The sequence below is a fragment of the Mixophyes fleayi genome, chromosome 1 (genome assembly GCF_038048845.1).
Source record: "Mixophyes fleayi isolate aMixFle1 chromosome 1, aMixFle1.hap1, whole genome shotgun sequence".
Taxonomy (NCBI): domain Eukaryota; kingdom Metazoa; phylum Chordata; class Amphibia; order Anura; family Limnodynastidae; genus Mixophyes; species Mixophyes fleayi.
This window is the reverse complement of record NC_134402.1, coordinates 240,670,228-240,697,183: the sequence shown is the minus strand read 5'-3', so window position 1 is coordinate 240,697,183 and position 26,956 is coordinate 240,670,228. Positions and strand designations below refer to the sequence as shown.

The 26,956-nt window shown below is 37.6% G+C and overlaps 1 protein-coding gene across 1 annotated transcript in view; it reads right to left on the bottom strand.

Moving 5' to 3' along the window:
* The window catches only part of FRMPD1 (FERM and PDZ domain containing 1), a 144,822-nt gene extending 118,082 nt beyond the window's left edge, over nucleotides 1-26,740 (bottom strand). Inside the window, exon 1 of the mRNA XM_075208398.1 lies at nucleotides 26,474-26,740. The gene's annotated coding sequence lies outside the window, so the exon portion shown is untranslated. The remainder of the gene's footprint in view (nucleotides 1-26,473) is intronic.
* Nucleotides 26,741-26,956: the final 216 nt, after the last annotated feature.

The following is a 26,956-nucleotide window of genomic DNA, read 5'->3' as shown; positions in this document are numbered from 1 at the left end:
TAAAACAGCCAGAACAGCGGTTTGGTTTGGACCACTAATCCACCGGTGACCACATACAATTCTTATTAACTCTAGCCCAAGGATTTTTTCTCACTGTGACAAAACAAGGGGTTTCACCTTAACCAGACTGCACCTTGTTTTTCACAATATGTGGACTATAACAACATATACTTTTATAGCCCTTTTAGTGTTCCCCATATCCCCAGAATATAAGTACAGTGTTACATTACTTGGGGCTAACATTACCTTGTGCTTACCATGTGCTCCTATATGTAGTGTGCTTTGTAATTATGTATGGTAATGCCATAGCATTGCGCCAATGTTTAAAAGTATATATGTTTTTTTTTAATGGTGGTCAGGTAGCTTTTGAGTTGGGATCAGGGGTGGTCTGGTTCCAGAACTCAGGGTAGGGGGCTGTAGCTGCATTCCCCCCCCTTTCTCTACAGGAAGCCCTAATCAGCTGGAACCTAGATCTGGCTGAAAAATCTTGTAAGGAGTTAATACTGGGAGTGTCACTTAATTACCCTGGCCTAGCCCTTTAATTAACCTGTGTATGTCTCCATTGTCTCAGGTTGTGGCCAGCTAGACACCTTGGAGTCAAATCAGTAGGGGGTCAGGGGTGTATTGGAATAAGAAGATACAGCCCTGTAACAGCCCCTTATGACAGCTGCCAAATCCCTGTGGGGTAATATAAATCTAGGCCCACCCCATGGTCTAGTCCCAGAAGCATGGAAAATCGAACTGTGTTTAAAATGACAATTGGTTCGGAATGTAGAGAAAAGAACAGAGTGCAGAGATTCCTGTGTTGGAGGGTCCACATGCTGAGTGATTTTGGCTTCTGCTGGACTGGGGATCTCAGCACATCACCCTGTAAGTCTGATAGCATGTTGTGTCTGCTGGAGGAGGGGGAAATTTTATCAGATTTCTACAATACTGGTAGAGGGGAAGGACATTGGGCCAAGAGGCTGGGAATTAAGGAACCAGAAGAAAAGGTGGTTGCAGTCCTCTGGGCCAGAGGGGTAAGGGGAAGGGTGAGTGTTAATCCTGCCTCGTATTTGCTTAAGTGCATTTTTATTTTGGCATATTGTATAATAATAAAGGACTGCCGCACTTTATATCTGCTTTGACTGATTGGTGAACCCCTAGAAGGTACTGGGTATACTAACCTGATATAGTAAGGCACCCCTTAATGGTCAGCCAGCGCAAAGTGAATATGGTTGGGCTAGGTAAGCCCGATATATTGACACTCATTCTCAAGGGTAAGCAAAGATTGTGTCTCTATCTATTTGAGGAATTACTTTTCAAGCATTGTGTGTTGTGCTTCTTTACTACAATCTAAGCCTGAATCATTTACACTGAAGACACTGAAGAATACAGTAAAAATAAATGTTCCTGTTTCAAAGGACATTAGGTGAAGAGTAACATGCTCATTGGGTTAATTTGCATGTCACTACCAAGAATTTCACAACAAAAGTGTTGTTATCTAAAATCATGCACAGTATCTACAGATGAGTCTCCAGCTGGCTTTAGATATTGCAGACAGGACATTTGCCAGGGCCCAGTGTACCATGATATTTCTTTGTCCCAGTATAACAAACACTTTGCTTACGATTTTAGGTTTTTGATTTTACTTTGCAGCATTCACACTTATTTTTATTATTTTTTTATTCAAATCCCAACTGGGGAGCTTTTGTATTCTCCTATTTTACCAAAACAGTTCTACTGCGCCTGAAAAAGTGTCATTAAGTTTTACATGTAGCCCACCTGATAGATCTTATTTTAGTTTATTCTCCATGGGTAAATTTTAAATATACACTTAGGGCTACTTATGGTCTTGGCATATTTTTTGTTTTAGCCACAAATCCCTCAAGTAGTAGGAGTCACGGTAGTTATATCTTTGGGGCTAGCAACATTTGGGGCATACTAACCCCCCCCCCCCCCGGTACCTCAATTGACGTATTCTTTTGGTCTAATGACTTTTTTTATGTGGCCAGAATTTAGCTCATGTGTTAATTGACGCTGATTGGATGGCTTTTGTAGCCATCCAATTCAGCTTCATTTGAATCCTTGCCTTCAATTTTGCTTTAAATTCAGGAGAATAAATCCAGTTGAATGGACAGCATGCGAGTATGTCCATAACATTTAGAGATGCAGCATCAGGTATCCTTACTCATTGCCATGACCATAGCTTTAAATTAATGGATTTCATAGCAAACTTTTTTTATGGTTCCCTGCTCAACTCAAGCCACTTTCCAGTTCTGCTCCATGACTGCAGAGTACAAATGACATGAAAATGGCCCCTTTATCTCACACCTAATTAAAGGCACCACAATAGTGTATCACTAGAGAAAAGGCCACAGCTTAATTAATTTTTGCCACAATTTTCTAAGATGTATTGTCAGTAACAGTTTAAACTGTAGCAAATTGTCCAGCAGTGGTATAACCCATTGGCTTGTTCACCAACCACTAACCTACAAGTTGACATGCAAAGACATATAGGACCTCATTTAAAGTAGGATGCAAAGTCCGTTTAAGAAGTGCAGGGGTGGGAGTGTGCCGCAGCTTGGTAGGGTATTAGGAGTGGCAAGCAACTCCATTTGCGTCCCATTCTTACTATCCTATCAAGCTGCGAGCAGTTCCTGCAGCTAGCTAACGCTTGTGCCACCTAATTCCTGCCGCACAGCTTTAGCCCTGTCTTGACATGTGTTGCGTCTGCGCCTCACTGCGACTAGGATGTATTTACATGGTCACGCCTTCACAATTCCACGTTCCTCCCATTCTCTCGTAGGTGATTCGCAAGCTGTCGCAAGTGTTAATTGCGTCCAAGGTGCAGGCGGATTTGGGGCTTTCTGCACATACGTGGTAGTGTTTTTTGGTTAGATGCGCCTAAAACGGACTTTGTGTCCGACTCTAAATGAGGTCCATAGTATGCCCATAATCCCAGAGGCCAATACCACCATATCTCAAACCAAAGCTCACCGCTTTCCTATCATCTAACCCAGTGAGCAAGAATCCAATACCGCCACATAAATCTATGAAAAATTTGGGCTGTTTATTTATAATATCAGACATCCAAACATGAAACACAGATCTGGGGGTAAAGAAGCGATTTGGCATTTTCAGTGATTTTCTCAGATGAGTTTAAACTCGCCAGTGTATTACAGGGCGAATTGATATAAAATCACCAATAAAGTGTTTCAAAATCGCCATTCTACAAATCGCAGTGCCAAGGTTTTGCCAATCTAGCAATACAAATCGCCAAATGTATGAAGCTGTGATTTTCCAAACTCACTCGACTTTGAATTGAACATCGCCAGAATTAACATGTTGCTTTCTGTAGGCGAGATTAGCAAACACATCACTGTTACACTACTGGTCAATGTTAATATAAAGGAGGCACATTAAAGCATTATTTATGTTTTAGAGGGGCAAAAATTATTATAAATTTGCTTAGGGGGACAAATTATTTTACAAATAAATTAGCTGTGCAAATTTCTTTAATATTTTTTCAATCAGTCTACAGTATGTGTTAAATTATTAATATTATCTTTGTTATAAAGCATCAAAATATTACATATTAATGTAAATTGAGGGGATCATGACACAAAAAACTAACTTGCAATGAAATGGAACGGGAGGTAAACATTAGCCTGCCCAAATGAGCTTGCAATAAAAAAGAGGTGTGGGGAATACTTGATACTGAAGGTAGCAGAATAACTATTGTAGCTGCTGCTGAGTAAGTGCTTGTGGCTATTCTTAGCCATCAGCTTTATCATCCTCTAACAAAAACAGGCATTGTTGGCTGGCATTTCTATGCAACATCTGTATGCATCTACCTATTTGCATTTGTTTAATTTAGAGTTGGATGTAAGTGCTTTAGAACTTTGTAAATATTTTGTACATTTTGTAAAATGTATTGCACTGTACATATGCCCAAATTGCACCATTATTTTAAGATGCGTGTATCTAACACCTGCAGCCTCCTGCACTTCAAGAGGCAGATAAGGGGCATTCAGGTGCACATACGTTACAGTATAGTAAGGGGCATTGGATGCATGTTAAGCAACCCTTCTCCTTGAGATGCATCTTATTTTGACATTTGACATACACTTATTTTTGAAATATGTCCCTTACCAAGAGCAAACTCAACGCCTACATATGATGGGTGCAAATTTCTGTAATAAATATATGTATTGTCTTCTATTTTCTTTAATTTTACTATATTTGCTTACTATCTAATTACCAGTGGGGCAATAATTTTTTTCTCATGATGTTTAAATGAGAACACCATTTAAACTACATACTTGTGACACTACAAGTGTTCATGTGCATGCTGCCACTTTTTGTGCCATAAGTATGTACTGTGGTGTCCCCATCTGGAAACATTAAGTGTTAACATACAATAAATGAAATAGTAAGCCACTATAATATAATAAAATAAAATAAAAATCCCAATATAATCATTAAAGAAATTTGGCCCACTAATGTATTTTTAAAATTATTTGGCTGGCATAATAATCATTTTTGCATCTCTAGACAAGAAATCATGATTACCCTCATAAATAAAATGTGTATAGTGTCTACTTTTATGTTAACATTGGCCACACAGCCATAACAGCATGCTTTTTTTTTCCTGTTAAATCTCGGGCGAGTTTCAGTTTCTGTTGAAACTTGGGCGAGTTTCTGTTTAACCTATGGCAAGTTTGACTAAAACACGGGCAGGATAGGTGTTTTAAAATTGACACAAATCGACAGAGATTGGTTTCTGGAATGTCAAAACCGCAGGTTAATACATATGGTGACTTTGCACATAAAGTCGCCAGTGATCTCTTGCGATTTGCGGCCATTTCTAATAACTGAGAAAATAGCAGCTTGATACATTTACCCCTTGGGGGTTAGTCAGTTTTTAAATGCCCCTCCATCTAGCCTTTTCACTACTTTCATTGTATGCTGCTGTTTTTAATAGTTTGAATGCAGGCCTAAAAACAAACCAATTTTAATGTATATCGAGAAAAATTATTATGGCTTTAATATAAGTCAAGGTCTATGTGCACTCTAGTAATAATCCTGGTGTTTCTGTTTTGTTTCTATTAATGGTGTCTGTCTGTCATCTTGAAAGTGAGCTGCCACCAGAGAGAATAAGACAGGATAAACTTGACCCTGCTTGCCCGCACATTACCAAATAACCATATTTGAAAACAAACATAAACCCAGGCATCGCAATGGACATCATGGTCATGCCCACAACACCAATGGATGTCAACACTTCCTGTTCGCACACACTTCTATACAAAATGTACATATTCCTTTCAGCAAGGAAAAAATAAATTACTCTATATAAATGAAGAATGACAGAGTCATTACCTATGCAGTTAGGAAACAGCAATGCTATATTTTCTTTCCATTACACGTAATCATTTCACTGTAAGGTGCAGCGCGGATAGTAGCACAGCTGACCAATTCTTAATGGTGGTTTGAAGAGCATTCCTATTACTATTATGATGTCCCAAGAGATTCAGTGAAAAAGAAAAGAATATAAGTGGGTTTTCTGCTGCTTTCTACATTCTTGGTAATAGTTCTTGGTAATATCAGTCATTAACAGTAGCACTTACTTACTGGCTATCATTAAGTCATTTTAGATTTCTTTATGTGTTGATCACTAAGTGAGGTATGAATTGCTAAGTGAAATTAAGGAGATGTTGGGGAGGTGCTAAGAATGAAACAAATAACCTCTTCAGGAAAATACTTAAAAGAAACAACTTGTAAATGTAAAATATTATAATGCATACAAGAGGCATACACATTAAATAGTAGTATAAAACAATAAATTATCCGATCACCTCCATAGTTATAAAAGTAAAATTATAAATTTGAAAGGAATGTAGAACAGTGTGTGAATTAGCTGTCCAGTTAAACACAGCCCTCCAAAGCTTTTCTGTCATTATCACCATTTTTGACAATAGCTTTCTATAACACAACATAATTGAAAACTATGACACAATTGTTTAAATCATTTTAATTCAGATAGCATGTTTATAGAATACACATTTGTCCAAAATTGAGATATATTTAACGGAGAATTACAAGTGAATGGAATCCCGACAAGCCAGGAAATATTGTCCAAACGATGCTAATAAAAATAAACAAAACTTCAGCACCAAGCATAAGCAATAGTTGTACAGCCTTCCCATTATAAGATTTATTTAGAAGTGAACACATTTGCACTCCTATAATACGTTAAAAGACACACGTAATCAAAATTTAAAAACACGTCCACCTCTAAACCAGTATCCTTACTCCACATATGCTTGCCCACCTCCAATCTGCCTCTACTGGGGTACGGAGACTAAAGTAAATGATACACAAAAGGCAGATGTATGCTTATGCATTTTTTAGTGCACATGTACACTACAGAAATGCACATTGTACGTAATAAAACAGACATACATCCATCTTCAAATGAGCAATATGTTTATGTACAATCTACTTTGTAGACTATACTATGGAATGATTCATATATACTGTTCAACTGTTCATTTGGCATTTATATATATATATATATATTATACAGTCAAATCCCCATTTTACATTCCCTGATTTTTTATTTTCCCACAAATTATTACTTTCCCATTAAATTACAATGGCTCCTAACTTCCTAATATATTTCACCTGGCCCATTTTTCTGATTTTACATCACCATTTTCCAGTTTTTACATCAGAAAATGATCCAGATACAGAATTTTCTGCAATTTGCTGTACAATAGCTCTTTTTGCTGTAAGTTCTCAGTATAGTAACCTATGTTTTATTATTACAAAAATGTCAAAATATTGTGCATGCATTATAGAGGATGAAAATATTTTCTCAGACAATTATAAACTTTACTCAAGTGAACATTTTTTTTTTACTGTGCAGCTAAGATTTTATCATGGACAGTACCATGTTTAGACATTTTACATGCTGGAACAATCTGTTTAAGAAAACATACAGTGTGTTCAATTGCAAAATTGTCTTCTGTGCTATCCCTTATTTTAATTGAAGTTTGCAGTGTTTTGAGACTTTTGCCTAATTTTACACTCTCCTAGACTTTACAAAAAATTTTCATAGTCCTTTGAAAAATAGAAGAGATGGACAAAGCAAAAATTTTTTGAAGACAATGATATGTTAACAGGTAGGCCAGCCGGCGTACTTGTATTTATTAAGGTAAACTTATCAAAGTGAGTCTGAAACACTGCTTCAAGCAGGGAGCAAAAGGTCAATATTGAAATCCGTAGGTCTGTGTACAAACCGGATACGTTAAAATTTTAAGCCAGCCGGCTTAATAGTAAAGTCAACGCATGAAACCGCACGGTCTGAGTTCCACAGGGGGAAATGCAGTGGTGGTAAATGCAGTTTGTAGGCCTTTTAAAGCAAATATAGAGATATACTCAGGTGTAATACTTGCAAACCCCATTCCCATCTTCTCTATCCGCGCCGGGGTTTCCATCTATTGTTATCCCTAAGGGGTTGGGACCATACCCCTGCACACCATCCCCCTGGCTGTGCACACGCTTATTGGGAAGCGCAGAAATTACAACTTTGCTTTACTTATCTTTGAAAAATAGAAAATGGAGATATTACTGTATGTATGCTATGAACGTAAAAGTGCAATATTGAATTTAAGAAAAAGTGGAATCCCACCTATAAATGTACATGATTGCTTTGTAATAATTCGATTTGCACCCACCAGGTACATTGATGCAGTCTGCGGTACAGGGGTATCTGTCATTTATCCTAGTTTCACAGTTTCAGTACATAAAAAATGTTAAACCGTTAAATGATGTTAAATTTGTGGAAATAGAATTATTCAACTGGACAAGATGTCTCTGGAAACGTTCAAAAATGACAAACAGCCCAGTACAATTCTTCTTATCCTGTAAATTAAATGCAATTTTTTACAATCTATTTATTACTGATCTCTATCATTCATGGCCGCAGCAGTTCCTGAGTTCAATGACATGTTGTAAGAAACAGGAAACTGCGTCACTGTCACTTTCTGTAGGCTGCATGCTCAGACTCAATTATTGCTGCAGCTCTAACAGAATCACAGTGTGTTGTGAATCTGTGTATCAGTCATTGTCATTATAATTCTGTGTAAATATGAGTATGTGTATCAGTCTGTGTCGGAGTGGATCTGTGTGTTAAGAGTTTTGTTTATTAAAATGTGTGTATTATAAGAAATAATGAACCCATATTTAAAACTATTGTGGATATTACAAGTCACATTGGAGTTTTATAACCTTTATATAAGAGCATTGTGCTATTTACAGTAGGAGGTGCAGTATCCCATATACACTGTACATTTATGTTTCATATATTACATTGAAGAGTAAAACAACATTATATCCATCTTCAGTGAACAGTCATTATGGAGACTGTAGCCTGCCAAGGACAATACCTTGTATGATGCAGCAGCAAAGAGTCCCTGAAAATAATTTTAAATGCTGGCAACAATGTTTATATTATTATCTAGAATATGATTTAGATAATCATAGAATAATAGAGCAACTGTTTAATGTGCTATTCATTGTCTGCTAATTGCTAGCACTAAAGCAGATTACATTTTACAGGATCAACAGTGCAGCATTTGCAGTTTTCACATGCTGTAGACAGCAAAGGAAGATCTATTTTTAATCCACTTGAAAGAAAAGAGCTACCATATTTTGCAGTAAAGGAAAACATAGAAGGAACTGACAAGTATCAAGCATAATATATTGCTGAATATATCACTAGTGGGATTAACCGTCGCACCAGATATTGTGAAAGTGTGTGCCCTGCAAAGACTTTGGTCCCTCACCTAATAAATATGCCCCACAGCTTTTTGGAAGAATGGAGACGAAAGTTCAAGAGTGTTACTAGGGCCAAATGGAGAAGCATAGTAGATAGCAAATAGGAACTACACTTAATAAATAACCCTATATGAGCTATTCAATTCCCCTTTTATTAGTGTGTGATAATGCTTCATGTGTGGAAAAGCGAGGAATTTTTAGCTTCCCATTTACCATTTAATTGTTTTTTTTCTTGCACATTTTAAATGGAAAAAGGTCTTATTTTTGTATACAAAATCCAGTGCCGGATTCCGCTCTTTGCACACATAATTTTTTCATGGATACAACAACACTTTTAGATACCTCAATATTCTTGCTACACCAAGGGTGGTGAGAAGATTCAGGTACAGTTGGTTAAAAGCACAAACCTGCTTAGGTCCCGCACTAACATATCCATCTATCTATATAATTATATATATATATATATATATATATATATATATATATATCCAAATGGGTCGGCACTCAAGGATTTTTTACAACTGATATAGTGTCAAAAATCCAAGAAATCCAACGTTTCGGTTGATGAATAACTTTCATCAGGAATAGCATGCCATCATCATCATCACCAGCTACTAGCTTCACTAATTTCGCAGCGCTGTACAGACAACTCACTCACATCAGTCCCTGCCCCATTGGGGCTTACAGTCTAAATGCCCTAACATACACCTAGACAGAGACAGAAAAACAAAATTAAGTTTAGAACAGTAATTTTATGTTTTGGGATAGATAAAGCAAATGAATGCAACAAAGCATAACATTTTAAATAGGATCTAGACTAGCTATAAATTCTCTGATTGTAGATGAAATGTATGTCCATGGGTATTTTTCCTCCAAGTCACTGTGAGCAGAGAGAAAACTTTTTCTAATAAACCACTTCTGATAATCTGCAAATGTACATTACCAAACAGGGTATTGTGTCTGGCCACATTGTGTGCCACAATGACCTCCAGAGTAACACTCCTAAGGAAGGATATATCTGTCCTATACTGCATTTACTGATCCTATATGTACCCGTTCTATCAGCCTGCCCTGTCTATATTCATTATGCTTCTCGTTAAGAGTTTGTATGTCCCCTATGTTTATGTGATTGTGTGCTTTGTAGCCTTGTTCTACCGTTTACACACATATATATATTATGTAGATTTATTTATTTCATACAAGTAATTAAAAATGATCATGGCCTCTTCATGCTGTCATATATATATGTGGATGTCTCAACATTCCCATTCTGCAAAGTAGGAAAGTTAGTCCATACCTGCCAACATTTTATTCCTCCCGTCTGGGAGATCTCTGTATTCTGATGCCTATACCGTCATTATTTGTATCTGCCGTTGATCAAATAATACAGCATGGACAAGTGTATATGCATCTGTGTCCCAGTCTGCATCTGTTCGCAATTGCTGAAGCATGTCCCTACTGAACTCGGCATATATGACATGAGATAGACTACGGAAACTGGCATAGTACTCACTGCATCAGCTCCATTGTCTTTTAAAATTACTAGCATCAACTTGAAAAGATAGAGGGCACAAGCGAATAGAGCTCTGTCTCCTTAATGTTCTGGTCATTTGATATTCAATGTAGATTATAGGAGTATCCTTGTCATCCTACTGTATTACAAAATACCCAAACATTGTTGGTTACATGTTGCAAACAGATACAAGCGTTGCTATGTGATCCTTACATTGTAACCTAGATCCAAGCATAGCCATGGGTAAAAAAGGATAATGCAAACACTGCATTAGTAATAGTAAACCCATTTATGTCCGTAATTAATAATACAGGTCTAATACCTGTTTCCCATAATTTATGTTTATAGAAATGCGTTTGTCTGTCCTCCGTCCGTCAGGCAGTACATAGTGCTTGCTTGTTAGGACAAATGCAGGTATTTTGCTGCATTGTCCAAAATGACCTTAGCTGCATATTATTTGAACACTAAAAAAAAAATTACTGATACAATTATTATTTATTCTGCTATTTTCAATAACTATTTTATTTGCCAATCTGTTGAAGCGCTAGTCCTTGCTTTCGTTTGATAGCACATACTCAGGAGGAGCTACTAGCTTTAAAAATCCATTTTTCCAGGACTTTATGAGGGTTTTCTATTAAAATAAAGTAAAATGTAAAATGAATAGATTTGAACAACAACTATCAAAATTAAGAGGCAACAAATCTTCTAGTGTACCTAGTGGTAATAGTAGCAGAAACAAAAAGCTGAGCAATATAAAAAAACAAAAAACATTTATAATGGTTCAATGACTGTCCATTGCACTGAACAACTGATTGAGACTGATTACGGAAACTGACATAGTACTCAGTGATAATTGTTCAAATGGCAACTTCTTAAAAAGCAGAAGGCTCCTCCAACACAACTCATTCCTTGTCTGCACATAACCCCCAGGCTAAGGTAGTGAGAAGCTAAATAAAATGTACCTAGGAAATGGTAATGCTGTTTTCATTCTTTATCTTCTAAATGTATTTTTCTAAGGTTCCTCCTGTTCTTCTCGCTGCACCAGGATGAAACCTGGGAGGGAAAGGGGTAGGGGAGTGTTGCGAGTGGGAGGACTTGTGGTTGATCCTCCCATTCACACAGCTTCTCTGACACCATTTAAAAGTGGTGTATAGAATTGTCACAAACCATGGCAACTACTAGTCTTCCGACCAATTCCTTCTGCTACACGAATGAGAGAGCATAACCATTGACCATTGGAAAGCATTTGGCTCTACCATTAAGATGCCTCCTGGTGACAGAAATAACATTGAACACTATGGGCCTGATTCATTAAGGAAAGTAAGTTAAAAAAATGAGTACGTTTTCTCCTGGACAAAACCATGTTACAATGCAAGTGTTGCATATTAGTCTATTATTTTGCACATAAGATAAATACTGGCTGTTTTTTTTATGTAGCACACAAATGCTTGATAGGTTTATATTTACACTGAAATATAAAGTTGATCTTGAACATGGCCTACCCTAACTATAAACCTGTCCCCACATTTTAAATTTACATCCCCCTGCAATGCAACATGGTTTTGCCAAGGTGCAAAGGTACTAATTTTTTTGGACTTTACTTTCCTTAATGTATCAGGCCCTATGAGGCTGGTTTATTAAAGCATGTCCCTAATGCAGACGATAAGGCTCATTACAGCATTGCCCAATAAATGAAAAGGTTTATCCCCGGTGGTTAGCATTTGCATGCCTATTTAACAAGTATTGAGTTGGTATTGAGATGACGAGCTGCGCACACTGCAAAAGCATTTTATAACAATATCTTTATTTCAAAATAATTCAAACAAGAACTCGTCCAGCATGACATTTTCTAAACAGAATAAAGAACACTGTAAACACTATACATGCATTTGTATTGCTTCTGTTATCTTCATGAATGCAAATGATATAACGGTATAATGTGAGTAGGAGAATGGTGGAAAACTCAAAACATACAAATACAAATAAGGGGGATTATAATTTACGGGTTATAGGGAAGGGTATTTTTTTCCATTTCAGCTATGAACCCAATTTTATTTTTAACTATATAGATGGAAGGTGGCAGAGATTCCTAAACAGTGCTACTGATCTAGCAGCCTGGACTACATGAAATGCTAATTTTCTGGAGCATTTACCAAGGCGTATCAAGGGCACACCTAAGAGAGCCATCCAAGGGTTCAGTGGGACATTAGTTTGTAATATCTCTTCTAGTAGCTTTGTAATGTCCGACTAAAAAATATTTTTCCAACAAATATGATGAAAGTCACCCCTCTGACCGCAACCTGGCTATCATACAGGTGAGTCAGTTGGGAAAATGTTATTTAATCTGGTTAGGACCAGGGGGTAAATGTATGAAGCTCCGGGTTCTTCAACACCCGCGAGTTCGGCGTCTTCAGCGCTTAAATTTAAAGCGGCGCTGCCTTGTAAAGGGAAACTTCCCTTTACAAGGCAGCGCCGCTTTAAATTTAAGCGCTGAAGACGCCGAACTCGCGGGTGTTGAAGAACCCGGAGCTTCATACATTTACCACAAGATCTGCAAGACATTTCAATGTTGTTATGTTTGGTTATGCTATGCTATAGTAATGCAGCCCAACATGACATTAATACAGTCTTATAGTCTGGAACACATTAACAGATTTTTATAGAAAAATAAACACTGTCAGTGATGTATTTTACAGTTCAACCTAAGCATTTAGATGGATTTTCTTCTTAAAGTGATTTTGCCTATAAGATGAGTATATGTTATTATTACATGCATTGTAAACATATGCCTTTCTCATTGGTGGTCAACGATGCTGAAAATCAACATGCTTTTAATTGTGCAATTTCCCAAAAATGAAAAGATAAACAGACAAATGCATTCCTTTTAGTAATTAGAGAAATAAAACATGTTCTTGGAATGTCTTATTAATTGAATCAAGAAACCAGAAAGCAATGTTCTGTCTGAGGAAGGAAAATCACACTTTCGCACATTGCATTTTAAATGTGGGCCAGTAGAGATTATAAAAAAAGAAAGTGATACATACTACTGATGTAAATTCAAAGCCAGGAGAGACAGCACACAACCAGAGCCCTAAACCACAGCCATACAATCTGTTCATTTGTTTGAAAAAATATATTGCATCTTGGGAAGGAATTACATATTTCAAGCCAGGGCTATTCTTTTCATGAGGTGAGGTAGGAACTTTGTCTTGGGCTGCATCGTCCTAGAGATGGTAGAGACAAGGGGCCAGATTCATTAAGGATCTTAACTTGAGAAACTTCTTATTTAAGACTCCTGGACAAAACCATGTTACAATGCAAGGGGTGCAAATTAGTATTCTGTTTTGCACATAAGTTAAATACTGACTGTTTTTTCATGTAGCACACAAATATCAACTTTAAATTTCAGTGTACAAATAAGCTATCAAGTATTTGTGTGCTACATGAAAAAACAGACAGTATTTACCTTATGTGCAAAACAGAATACTAATTTGCACACCTTGCATTGTAACATGGTTTTGTCTAGGAGTCTTAAATAAGAACTTTCTCAAGTTAAGATCCTTAATGAATCAGGCCGAAGGTTCTTAACTCACCTTCAGTCTCCCAACATGCCTCTCTCACTGAGTTCCACAGCAGCTGCTCTGCAATTATTTATTGCAAAATGAGAGCATGAGTCTTGTGTGCTCCTTACTAAAATACCTATAGTGCCACATTTGACAGGAAAGAAGGAGGAAGTATTTCTTATTTTTCTTTCCTTACTCCACACAACATGTAAATGAATACACATCCTTCTGCACTGAGCAGCCGGTAAAAGGAGAGATGGGCGGAGAGGGGGGTGCTGCAGTGCACAAGTGTCAGCTTGGGCGGCGGAAAGCCCCTAACTGGGTCTTGTACATATATAACCTTTGGTTCCTTACGCAAAAAACACCTCTTTTATACACAATGGCTATCTTCATAGGTAGAGAAAACTATTTCCTACTGAGATAAACTTCTATGATTTTTTCTCATTCCCTCCATTGTTCTTTGCTCATCAAAGAAAAGACTGTAACATATTTGCCATAAAGGAAAGGCTGACATTTCAGCACCTGCAGGCCCTAGGAATTGGCCTACCATACCCTATGCTAAATCCAGCTGCAACTTAATTTGCAGCTAAAAAAAAAACATGTTTATTTATAAAGATATGTAAAAAAGGAAATTTATAAATAAAAGGTAAATGCACAAGTATACCTATAATAAACACATAAGTAAAGTTAACAGATGTATAAATTGTGTTAGTGATAAATATATAAACAGAGTTATGTTATCATGTCAGAACTACATAAACAAAGTGGGCCTGATTCATAAAAAAATGTAAATGCTGATATTGTGCGTATAATCCGCAAATTTCATCTGCGCAAGCCCAGAACCAGACCATACGCAACTAAACGCAGCAAAGTTCAATTCATCTTCATACGTATAGGACACTTACTACAGTTTACGATTTCTGAAAGTGATCGGGGCAGAGAAGGTGCATTTGCCCATAGTCAATGTTTATTAAGGACGTGCCAAACTCGAGCGCATGCAGCCACGTCTGATTCAAGGATTGGCCATCTTAATAGTACTTGTCTTTCTGTCGCATCTCTTGCTCTAACTACAGGGCTAGTCTAAGTCCTGATTACCTGTAGTTATGATGACATAACTCTAGCTAGAACTATGTGTTTTCAATCATGAGCAACTGTAAAACAGTATGTTATGTTCAGTAGACATTAACAAATGTATTTCATGGGGGGGGGACTTTTTTTTTTAAAGATATATATATATATGTATATATATATATATATATATATATATATATATATATATATATAAATAAATATATATATATATATATATATATATATATACAGGGACGGGCTGGGCCGGGGGGCATCGCCCCCCCCCCCCCCCCCCCGGGCTGCTCAGAATCACGGCTGTTAGGGCCGGCCGCCCCCCGAAAGCAATATAAATGTGATGCGGCCGCGTCATCAATGAGGCGGCCGCATCCCGTGTCATGTGATGTGGCCGCCTGTGCGGCGTGCGCCCCCCATAATATATATATATTATCATGAAAGCCTATATTATTAACAGGTGACATTAACTGAATAGATTTTTTTTTTGTGCGTTGTTTCGCAAATTTATATTCCACATAGGTATTGGATATATCCTGCAGTGTCTTGTGTAGTAGAGCTGGACACACCTACACCTGAATTCATTGGCGCACGTATCTTCAGATCCACTCGTTGTTGAATTCGGGTGTGCATATGCCTGAATTATATGCGTTTTAAAACAAACTCACATGTGATTTAATATGGAAAATGAATTCACAATGCTTAAGATGCAAAACTGTTAACAAACTTACATACAAAAGTATTATATAATAGCTTCTTGTAAAATAAAAAGGAGTAAACAACAGAAAAATGGTACACTCATGAATGATCAGATTTCTGCCTGCTGGGAGAACATGAATTCGCTGGAACACTACTTATTATGAAATTGACTCTCAAAAATGAACCACACTGTTAGATTTACAAGACATTTTAATCATGATTCAAATGCCCACAGCCTCCCTTTCACTGTGATGTCAGAACTAGAAACTCGGTGTACATGCAAATAATTTTTACGACTGTCTTTTAAAAACACATTTCAACTTAGGAAATCTTTATACTGGTCTATCTTCTTATCAGAATGTCCTACACAGATGATATTATCTCCACACAACATGTCATAAGTTTCCCTTCATTTACATACCAGATATGACTCTTGTAATTATGATATCTGAGAAAATATGACATTTTCCTGGGTCCTTATTTCTCTTCATTCAAACTTATCCCAGCTGCTCATCCTCCTGTCACCCAGTTGAGATGTCCTGATATATCATAGAACCACACACAATGTGTAGGACATTATAGAGAATATTTGATATAACCTTAAAGAGATATTTCTAGAGGTTTTAGCTTTTACAACCTGTGCCATGAATTGGTATTAGGCACTCAGCTGTAGCTAAGAACACACATCTGGACCTCTCTATACATATATACATACATTATGGGTAGAGCACCATAATTTAGAGTCGATCCAAGAAACAAAAACATAATTTAGTCTCTCCCTGCAAGGTGTTAACCCAAGGTGTTCATGTGAGCCACATCAAGCTAAATTAAATTCTGAATAAATCACAAACACTTACTTGCAGTTTTATATGACTTGTAAGTAGCTTGCATATGACTGGCATTATGCTCTCTGCTGTACCCAGAGCTAAGATACTTGTTCCCTGTGTTAGCAGAAGTTGTAGCGGCACCTGCTGCAGTCAAAGAGGTGACAGTTTAACTCCTCCAGCAGCTGAACTGAGATTATCCATAAGATATTCAAAGGAACCCTGTCTTTGGTGTGATGGCACTCCTTTGCCCTGCTCTGTAATTCACCATTGCCTTCACAAATTTTCAACTGTTTTATTTTTATGATGATTTTGTGGGAGGTAGGACACAGAGTTGACACTCTTACAGTGGATTTCCTCCTAACGCTAAATGAGGCACTTAACCCCTAATGAAATATGTCATTAGGGTAGAATTAGTCTTTGCATGTAATTCAGTATATCTTTAGGCATCATGCTCCATATTACTGAAATAATATTACCCAGCCACACTGCTCTCTTGGCTAGAACACAGTACAGATCTTCTTTCTCTGGTGTCTAGTTTACATTACTGACCTCCATTCTTTTATGACTAGAGTACAATGCAGACTTCCATTTTTCTGATGCCTATTATATAGTTCAGATCCACATTCTTTATTGGGCAGTATACAGCCCCCATTCTCTCGTAGGGCAGATGCCTAATCTGTGGTGGTTATTACACTGCTCAGACCCCATTTTTGGGTGGCTATTATGCAGTGCAAAACTCCATTCTCTGCAGGCTACTACACCCATTGGACCGTACGCTTCTTCACTCCATAAAATCCACCCCACATAGGTTCTAAATATATTGAATTGGTTATAGCAATCTATTACTGCTTATCCTATTAATTTGGACACATTAGGAGTCTGAATTATAGGAAAATAGTTACGGTTAAACATTTTATGTGGAAAAAGCAGGACTGTCCTGGGAAAACGGGGATTCAAGGGAGCCTTACGTACACAGTGCTGACACTCTTTTTCTGAGAATGCAGTGCAGACTCCCATTCTCTGCCAGCTAATGTACAATGAAGACTGCAATTTTGTAGTGGCAGCATACACGCTGCAAAATCCTATTATTTACTCAATATAGTAGCCATCATACTTCTTTTGTTGCTACTAATTCCCAAGTGGTTAGTTCCTGCGAGCAATGCAGTTATAGAAAGCACCTAAAGTCAGGACAAAAAAAGGTATAAAAACATGAGGCACCCCAATATAAATATGGGAAACAGCTGCACCAAAAACAGATTTTTCCTCTGCCTAGAGCAGAGGTTCACAATTTAGTATAAAGAAAACCAAAGTGGGAAGAGCTGAACATGATACTACACGACTGGGGATCATCTGACAGCAAATTACCTATTCCAGAATCATGAATATGACGAAATCCATGTGACAAAATATAATGTGTGTGGTTTGGTGTCATTACAGATGAACTGTTGAGAGACTTCATGATTGCTAGAAGGAAACTAGGATCCCACTCTTGACTGCACTACTGTGTGAATACACAAACCCTGTCTGGACAGCAGTGGGGCAGCCTTATTGTTCACTAGAAGCTGTAGGTATACTAATAGGGAACTCCGTATTTCCAATTGGCTGTGTGAGCCTACAGATAAGTACTGTCTCTGTTTTTATCTTGCAAACATCTTGCATCACTTGCCCAAGGGGCTGTTAGTTTAATAAAAACATTTCACACTATGTTGCACCTTCTTCTTTTCTCTATAAGGTGATTATTAGTTTAATAAACTTGGTGATGTTATTATAATGAATTCTATTTCTCATGCTCACATACTAAACATTTTGTGGTTGTTTGCACTTATCCCCAGATTTAGACTAAAAAGACATTAAATATTAATAGGCTTTATATCACTAAACAAGAGACACACTTTCTTATGTGCAGTATTTTAAAGTATATCACAACTGATAGATGTAAATATAAAATCAATTCCAAATGAATCGGTAAATGTATTCTATTAATCATATTTTATAATTATTTTTCTGCAGCGCTCGCATAATTAAGCATAATTTGCTGAGAGAACTTGCTGGAGACCCATCTTTTCATTCCACCATCAGCTCTTGGTGACCTTTGTGCCCTTGGACAAGAACTGTATAATGCAGCCCCTCCAATTCATCATTAGTAAGGTGTCCACAATGTCTGAAATTGCCATGTGATCAGGTTTAATTTGCAATAAGACAAATATATTATAATGCTAGGCTAGGCTAAGAATAGAACCTACAGTACAAACATATTAACTTGATAGACATTTTAAAATAAGTGCCTCATTGCAAACTGTAAAGATACTTACTCTGACCATCATGAGTACAACTGATTACTGTTTCTGAATGTTCCTTTCAGACCGAAGTAGGTGCTAATATTGGATGATACAGATTAAATTCCTGTCCTGCACCACAAAGTTCAACAGCCAATCGGAGGCTACTGCAGGACAACAAGTGGAACTTTAATAGCCAGCTGATTAAACACTCTCTCTTTTCTAACCTCTACTCCACATCTTCCATGAAGCAATTATATATTAGCCACTAGAAGGAGGTCAGCTTTAAGCACTAGCCACCAGATTGTGTTCAGCCTTTTATACTAAACACCAGAATGGGTTCAGATTTTCACACTAGCCACCAGAATGGGCTCAGTTGTGTACAATAACCATCCAATTGTGCTCAATCATGTACACAAGCTGCCAGATTGGGGACAGTTTTGCACAGTAGCTACCAAACTGTGCTCAGCTTTGCACACTAGCTACCAGACAGGTTTTATCGCTAGGCTCCAAATTTTCTGCATTCACATACTTACCCATCTAAGCCTCTAGCAACACTGACTGACTCTGTTTGATTACTTCTGTCTGTTGTTGCATGCAGTTCCACAGTATTCTTTGTGCACAGCTCTTGTCCTTCAGAATCTGTTCATTGCTTCAGGTGCCTGTTCCTCCAGTCCTTACTATGCAGATATGGACTCCCAGGATAATAAAATGACCTACTTTCTGAAGGACCGTTAATTTTGAATAAGCTTCTCTCTGAGCACCTGAATTCTGAATCATCGTTATCCAGTGTTTACCATTTTCAAGTAACCTCTTTTTGATGATGCTCTCAAGCAGCTCTATAATTTCCTGCTCCACACTTATAAACTTATTTCCTAGTTTGGATAACTGCTTAACTTGCTGGCGTATTGCAGTAGGGTCAGATTCTTGCTTCTGATTTCGGATTTTTAAGGATCGGTAAACTCACGCCTAAACAAAGCAATAGAAATAGATACGCCTTTATCTTTTAATGATCTTTTATTTTCTTTATATTAGAAAGCCTACTAATTGGAAGTGTACTATCTAAAGTATTAAAAACAACAAAGTAATCATGAACACGGAGTTGCAAAGACATTGGAAATTGAAAGGTCAGATGGCAGATGACAGATTGGCATCCATAAAGGAAATTAACTAAAGACTCAATGACCTTAGCCATACAACTGGAACTATCTACAACGTACACATTTTATTACATTTTTACCATGCCAGCAACATCTACAACACGAACCAGTGGGAAAGAGATCAGGATAAATGAAAGTGAATAGAAAGCTCTTACATAGAGTTTGAAAATAAGTTATTTTAATTATTTAATTTATGTCTACTTTAATATTCATATACATATTATGACAAATGGAAAATCTGCAAGATATCCCCTGGCGTTTTACTTGTGTTTTTAATTATTTTATTGTATAATTATATTGCAATATTTTAATGCCAGTAACAATTTGATTCCCACTCCTTATTACTGATGCTTTATCTTTGACAAATTCCCAGCCTTTGAATATAATGGGCCTGATTCAGAGTGAGACGTATGTTTGTGAAGCTTATATTTGCGTTTTCTCACAATGTGCATGCTCAGAAGGTGAACATACGCAACTGGCTATTCTGAACTAAGACTTTTTGTCACTTACAATGGGCAAGGCAAGGGGTCGTCTAACATAGGCAGTGTACAGTAAGGGTGTGTTCAAGAAATTGTGTACAAATTCCGATTGATACTTCTGAAAAAGCGGCTTTATTTGCGAGTGGTCAGGGACAGGTGTGAATAGCACCCGAATTAGCAAACCGCTTGTAATTAGAGGTTTGTGAATGATTCACAGAAGTTTATTGCGACTTTAAGGGACATATTCAATTCTTGGCGAAAACACCGAACATCTCGCACTTTGCGCACTATTGCCGTTATTACCATAATAGTGCGTGTAAAAACCGTTATTACGGTAGTTTTCTCGCTGGATTTCAGCTCGCAGCTCCCTGAGCCGCGAGCTGAAATCCAGCGAGAAAACTACCGTAATAACGTTTTTATGCGTACTATTACCGTAATAACGGTAATATTTTTCCCGCCACGGAAAACGGCGAGAATTGAATATGCCCCTAGTAGTCGCTCGGCTATAGATTATAATTTGTTGAACAAAGATACATTTTTTATTGGTTTTTTTCGGACGCTTGTCGGAAAGTTATTCCTGCTGTATTAGCTAGGTTATTCAAGTTTAAATGATGCTTCAATTGTGTTTATAACATTTAAAACAAAATATTTTTTGGTACATGTTTTCAAGTTGCAAGTAAGTGTCTGAGGGGGTGTGTCTGTTGTCATGTGGATGCATCTGCTACTCTTTGAGATCTAGATGCATCTTCATCTCTGAATACAGCATACATACACATAGACTTATGTGCAACTTTCCAAACCCAATATGTCCAGGAATTAGTTGCGACAGTTATGTAAACAGATCAAAGATAGCAACAGTCTTCACAAGACCCTCTAGTACGAATTTTAAAATTGTGAGTCTGGATTTTTTCTCTTTCGTAACATCATGTTCCAGCCCTTGTAAGAGAAGAGGGTGGCTCTCATAGATGCACGGGATTACATTGGATGAAAACCAGTGCATTATATATACATAACAATCTAACTGCAAATGTGTCCTAGGCACAGCACAAAAACACTATTTTAATATTAATATATTGATAAGTATCATGCAAGTAAATTGTTTAGAGAAATTTAATGAGGACAGGGTCAAAATGGTAAAGTAGGCAGGACTTTAACCTTACTTTTCTTCTCCTGTGTAGAGAACCATGATGCACAAGATGCAATGTGTGGCAAAATCACCCAGGCAAATAGGCAACCTGATGCAAATTGGGGAGCAAACCAGTGGCAATTGCATTTAATATGTAGTGGTAACGAGCACTTGTATCCCAATTGAGGAAAGTCAATTGACCCCAATGAGTTCACTTTGGGTGAATGCAAGAAAATGAACCATGCAGCATTCAAACAACGTCACCCCAATGCAAACAAGATTAGATGCGAATACATTTCATTTGCATACCTGTTTATATGCTTTTACTAGTGTTAAAAAACACTAGTAAAAGCATGTAAGACCCCTTACCCACAGTAAATACCTGTGGTTAAGGGGTCTAAGACATATAACATTACATATCAAATCACTATTATACTACTACTATTTAAGCAAATTATGTCATTGTATTACTATTGTGATCTGATATTATCCCTAGATTCCAAGAGGTATTTGTTTTAACTCCAAAAAAATAATTGTGCTTTGTGACTAACAAAGATATAAGTCTATATGAACTTTTATTATGCACTAGAACCTTCAGTAACTATACTATAACTGATATATGATGTATAAACATTTTTCCTGTTGTGGTTTTCTTTAGAGTGAAAATGAAGACAGGAATGCTTCAACACTAATAATGTCGTTTGCGTTTCGCCCCTGCTGTAGGGAACTTTTATGATTAAGCCATACAGCTATGGCAAGCACAGAATTTTCATAATGGAGATTTCCCGTTTGCTTCTTGCAAAATATTTATATCTGCACATAATTATACTATGCAAGGCCAATTTAATATAAAAGTACAGCAAATTATACCCACTGATAATTTAATTTCCTCTAAGTACCAAATAGCATGCCTTAGGAATGGGTTAATCAGCCAAGTAGAGACAGGAACAAAAGTTGACAGCCCAATGACTTCTTTTTTTTTATTGTCTTTGAGTAACTTCCCAAACGTCTCTGAAACATATAAATAGATAACATGGGAGGGAATATTAGGGCTGCCATGAAGTAATAGGAAGTATAAATTATCAGGTGAGTATAATTTGCTGTTTTCCTTTTCAGATTCCATAGCAGCCCTAACGAATGGGATTTACCCAGGCAGTAACACAGGATGATTCCACTGCTTGATGAATCTTCCTTCCAAACTGAGCATCAGCCGAAGTTACACCATCCAGAGGGCAATGTCTGAGAAGGTATGAGGAGGTGACCAGCCTGCTGCTTTGCATAGTTCATTTGCTGAAGCCTGAGTCCCAAGGTCTCATTGGAGTATCTATTTCCTATGCTCTGGAATCTCTATGACAGTAGTAGAATTGTTCTGTCTTGGTATTTTGAATCATCAGATCTATCTGAGGAGCCTCAAACTAGTCCCGTAACTGCTGAAACACCTCCTTGTGTAATGTCCACTTTCCTGGGTGAATTTCATGCTGACTGAGATATTCTTGTTACCTTGCCTGCTACATGAAGGCTGACAGAGACCTTGGATTCCTTTTTGCCTATAATATGACTGCTGATACCTTTGTCATCACATTTCTCTTGATGCCTCCTTGCTAGTTTATCAATACCACTAGCATCCGGTTGACTAAAACAATCTTGAGCTATTTGTGTTGCAGCTGACTGAAGTAAGAAATGTTGTATTGCACGCCACAATGCCCTGGATTCCAAGATGCTTGTATGTAGTTTCTTCTCCTTTTGCAGCCATGCAACTTGTACTAACTATGTGTGCATATGAGCACCCCAAACTATGGAGCTCAAATCTGTCATTAACACTGTCCATTCTGGTACTAAGAGGGATACTCCCCTTTCCTTTAATACTGGATACTGCCTCTAGACAAGAGACTCTCTAGTGCTCTGTTTAAGGCGTATAGGCTGATCCAGAGATTTAGGACTGCAATCCCAATGATTGAGTACTTCTAGTTGAATATTCATTCTGTGCCATCTTAACCATTTAAGGATTCCTATGGTTGAGGAATACATCCTTAAGAGCCTTTGACAATCTCTTATTGAAGGTTGTTGCTACCACTGAATTCAGGTTTTGAATCCCCTTGAGTCTCTGGCATTGCTGAGCTGGCACAAGGTGAATGTTTACTGTTTTTATGATCCAGCCATGGTCCTGTATTATAATTATTATTATTATTATTATTATATGTAGAAAAGAGATGCTTTTCACTGTTTTGTTTTATGCACTTTTTTCTGATTTCCCTATTTCCATAATATCGTCCAGATAGGCCAAACCTCAATTCTCTGCTTCCTGAGAGCAGCCTTAAAAAACACTAGTTCCTTGGTTAAGGTTCTGGGAGATGTTCAGAGACCAAATACCAGACAGGTAAACTGAAAATGGTGCCCAAGGCTAAACAATCTGAGAAAACGATTGTGTTGAGCAAATTGCTTGATTTTTCTTAGATTGAGAACTGTCCGAAATCCTCCTGATTGTTGTTCTACCAGAAAGCGTCTGGAGTAGTCTATCTACAGTTAGAAGTGTTTAGTAATTCTCATCTGGAGGGGACACTCCAGCACCCTCTCCCCACACACACTGACAAGCTGCAGTCTCCATCTGTATCTTAGAGCCTATGACAATAGCCTCATTCTTAAAACCGGGTCAGCAAGTCATATTGTTGGGCCATGTGAGCTGTCTGCTGGAAAAGGAGGTAAGTTTGCTTTAACCCATACAGTAAATTCCCCTGTAATAGTCTATATAATGAGTGTGATCAATGTGAGTGTTCCTTAGTGTCATTTATGTAACAGATAAATATAAAATGCAATAATAGCAAAAAAGTCAAAACAGATTGCACAGGTATTTGTTATATTTGAAATACTGTAAATTGTGTTGGTAGTGTATTGTAAATTTCCGTTCCATATTGGGGAACTTTTCTAAGTCTCTTCATTTGATAGTGTTTTCTTTGATAAATCTGCAAAGTTGTGGACAAGACCTGCACCCAATATAGTCAAATGTTTTGAATGCAGAGGAAACGAGCTTTGTACGTATCTTAGCTACTGTAATGTTTCTGACAAAAGTAAAACTACTCTATTTATATAATTTCTACATAGGAAATATGTAGTGTAATGACTACACCATTCCTGCGATACATAATCAACAATAAGATGGAAGAACCTGAACAATGTTTTTACCAAATTTCCTGATATGAAAACAATGGTTGATCTATACAGTACGAAGAGAAAGTTGCGCTACACATTATCGTAGTTTACAAATATCTATTATTTTTGCTACTGAATAAAGGCAGATTTGAAGGAAACAGGAAGAAATACATTTGTGAAACATACTCTCTCTATATAAATTAATTGCCACTAATGAACATATTTTGTTGAAATGAACTCAAATATCAAGCTCTAGATTGTAAGACTATAACACATACTTGACAACTCTCCCGGAATGTCCGGGAGACTACCGCATTTTGCAAGAGTCTTCCGGACTCCCGGGTGAGTGTGGCAATCTCCCGAATTCTGCCCACTTCACTAGGAAGTGCCCCACTTCCTAGTGAAGTGGGCAGAATTAGCTCCCAAACGCCGCGATTCCCAGGGAATCGCGGCGTTTGGCCCTGCTCCCCGCTGTCAAATGACGCATTTGCGGGTCCAAAATGGCGCACATTTTGGAGCCCCACCCCCGTCACGCCCACCTCCCAATGACAGACTCCCGGAAACCAACTATTCAAAGTTGGTAAGTGTGCTATAACAACAACAGAGTAGAACTATATCACAATAATGAACAAATGTTCGATTACAACAAAGCTTCTCTATGTATGGACTTTGCATGTTCTCCCTGTGATTACATGGGTTTTTTGTGGGTGTTTCGATTTCCTCGCACAGTCAAAAACCATACAGTTATAGTTGGCCTCTAACTAAAACAATTTTAATAAATATCTCTAGTGTGTGCGTGCCAGTGTTAGGGAATTTATATTGTAAGCTCCACTGTGGCACTGACTGATGTGAATGAATAAACATTCTGTGTTTGCACAGCACTTGTAATACATTAGCGCTATATAAATAACAATAAAATAATTATTGTGTATTATATGATTCTGTAGCTGAAAATAGAGATAATCTTACAGTTGGGATCCACTACACATCTTTTCACTGTGTGTAAAGATTAGCAAAACAACCTTGAGATAAGAAGACATCTGCGCGCCAGATGAAAGTAGTTATTGTAAAGCTTATTAATGCATTCTGTAGTAAAAGTTCTAATTTGTTTGTAAAGTTACTTTTATTTCTAGGAAAACCCATGTACATATCACAGTGGGGGTCCAGACTTACACTAATTATAGTAGACAGTGCAGTGTGCACTAAATATACATCCATGATTTCATATCATTCATTGCCAAAGTGCTGCCTTTCATTAAAACTGAACATAGGTTTGATGCTAACCTTCTGAAACAACTCTACACCAGAAAATCTTAATCAACTCTTTAAATCTACATTTTTTAATCTATCAATAGTGATCATGCTGACAACTTTAACAAATATTACTGTGTAATCACTTACAAATTACATACTAAGCAGTTCTCCTTCTAGAGCAACATTAGCGAAATCTGAGTGATTCTGCAGTGTTGGTATCTAAGATATCACTGACTGACTGTACATAAGTATTTCTCAATTACAGCCTTCAAATTTGTCATTACAATTATTGTTATTGCTGCTGTTGCAGCTGACATAAAGTAACACAATGTTAGTGCAATTAAGGTAGAAGCAGCTTCATAGTGCTGTATTAAGCACTTAAGCATTGAAACATAACAGAACAGAACAAATCTTATCTAGCAGAACTAAATACATCATATGCTCAGAGTATTCTTGGGCATCAAATACAAGGCATTAACATCTCCGGGCTGCAAGTAATAAATAAAAAGTGGTATTTTACCTTCTTGATGAGCTGGACAGGTCCCCACGAGACCATCCAAAGCATGCTCTACCCTGCTCAGGGCAAGTACCTCGTACTACACACTGCTGTTTTCCATCCCTTTCCTGTGCTCACATTCAAGAAATATTATTGTGCAGGTGGTCACTGGAGACTCAGAAGCCCACAGAGGTCGTCAGGTCACCCAACGCCCAGAAGAGTCTTAATGAGACAGAGAGAACTAAGGATGTGAAAGGCTCAATTGCCATACAAGCGAATGCTCAGCTCGTACTGAGCTCTCAGGGATAGTAAGCAAAGATGCTTGAGAGGAACATCCTGATAACTCCACCCAGACAGCTAACATCCCTCTGAGCATGTCCTGTCTGCCAAGATCTTTCTGTGTAAGCCAGGGGCAGGCACACCTTTCCAAATGTAGCCGGCTCCTCCTTGTATATTCACTTCTCCCGACGAGGCTGAAGTTAGCTTCTTATTCGGCCAGCTTCTTAT